Genomic DNA, 2,196 nt, shown 5'->3' with positions numbered 1-2,196 from the left:
GGCAGTCTATTTGCAAAGTTCATTGGAATTTTAAATGTATATATGGCGGAAGGTGTTGATGGAGTCCGGCTTTCCTCATTGCTGAAATTATTCCTGCATTTGATTCGGTAGACCTGCATTGTGCAGGTTCTGAAGTAAAGTCTGGAGACGTTATGACTGCTTGTTACTTAGATCTAATTGCCGGTAAGCAAAGAAGGAGAATTGCAGTTAGCAAAGGATGCGCTATTTTAAACTAGAGAATACCCTGTGAAGTTTACTAGGCTCAAAACAAGTGTGTCGTGGTGTTCTAGGTAGCTACTGTAGTGGCAGCGTGAACTGTTGTTTTGGCAGTCTTCCTGTGCTATTAAATATTTCTAGCCAAGAAAACTGGAAAGAACGTAAACATAGCTAAACTGCTTTTCTCATTACTTTACTAGAAAGTCATTTTTAAGGCAAACCAATCGCACGTTACCCATCATAAATGAGGTATATCGTAGCGCCCCAGGACCTCCCTCAAGGCGAAGGAAGACACGATATTCAGGCAGAATGTATCTTGTCAACATACGGAAGGGTATGGGGATCACTGGTATAGCCCAGTAGATATGCAATGGCGAGGTTGCCCTAGTGACCCGCTACCAAAACCGAGAGTTAAACAAACAAACCATGCATTTGCAGGGCATTTGTTTCCTAGATTCGAGGGACGAAGCTAACATGGGAAAACAGGCCCAAAGTAACAATGAAGGCGCGAATTTAAATCGCGATTCGATTAAATGGTTCTACTTATTTAGTGTGAATCGGTCTGCATACCGTTGCCATGGTACTTAACTCAATTAACCTTCACTGCCATTTCGTTGATCGTCTACATCTTCAAAAAGCTACCTCTCGGTCTATGAGGACGTTCGGAGCGGTGAAACTGTTTCAGTCGGTCGCCAAGGTCCGGATTTCAAAAGCGTGGAACCGTTATTTAGGTGTTCATTGGAAGTTTTCACTTAATGCCGTCCCTTTTAGCATGACAAACGACATTAATTTGCAAGCAAAGTGGGGAATCTGTGGATATATATGCGATAGTTTCAATGAATCAGTTACTATTAACAGCTGTACGGATGAGATAGAAGCGATGAGGACGTCACTAAAACACCCCTTTCCTGTGATAGATAAGTAAATGTCAAAAATCGGTAGCCCGGAGCTCCACTGAGTACTGGTGAAAGCAAGCGTTAATCCCGTCGTTTACGATAGGGATATTTGAGCAGCAATTTGAAGCCCTATTACTGAATCTACTTAAGTAAATGTAAAGGAGTGAATCGCCTTAAGTGGAAACCCAATTTGCCATAGCATTGGGGACTAGTAACATGAATTGGCACCGAAAACCAAACTGGAATCTCGAAATTCACCTAAGCATCACCGCGACACGTAATACATTCTGCCACCGGCTTTTACAGGCCCACCACCTACAGGAATATTTATTAATGCCCCGAAAACACCAAAGCCAGCTAAGGAAAAATAGGAAAGCAGTCTTCTTTGGAAGGGTTCACCAATGTGTTGTGTGTTTCAACGCCATTGAGTAAATTGCCGAATGAGTGGTGATGATATGTTAAAAAAAAACAAGTTGTATGAAGGCGACACATGCTTTCATCTATGAACCACAGTGATTATTGCCTTTATAAAGTGGAAGGTGATTTGACAGGTTCTTTTTGCAACCCACAGATAATGGACTAAGAACTTAAATAGCTTTAATAATGGGTGAATTAACTAATTTGTTGTTTTTAGCCTGATAAACAGCCGAATTTTTTCATTGCTGCTGATTGCTACGTTGCATCCCTGTTCAACAAATTATTAATAGCAGTAAACGCTGCAACACATCATTCAAAAACTATAAAACCTCCAATTTCATTAGTTTAACTTACAATGACTGCCACCGCGCTTTAACTTCAGCACCCTCAGCCGCATCTGCCCGGGTTCCGGTCGAGTGGGAGAAAAGTAAAGGAGATCTCGCTTGCTCACCTGATTGACATCTCCGTGCCGGCACCGTAGACTGCTCCGTAAAGAACTCTTCCAGGTCATCCACAGTTAGCATAGCTTAAGTTATGAATAGCTTCCCTGCAGGTCATGGGACCGGGGACGTTTATTTCTCTTTGCCACTTTATTCCCACTTCGCAGCTGCCCGCCCATATCTATCTGGGTTACATTTAGCTAGTGAAAAGTTAGAGGAGGTCTCGT

Source organism: Echinococcus granulosus (genome assembly GCF_000524195.1).
Source record: "Echinococcus granulosus chromosome Unknown EG_S00088, whole genome shotgun sequence".
NCBI lineage: Eukaryota > Metazoa > Platyhelminthes > Cestoda > Cyclophyllidea > Taeniidae > Echinococcus > Echinococcus granulosus.
The sequence above is the reverse complement of the archived record's forward strand: the minus strand, read 5'-3'. Positions refer to the sequence as shown.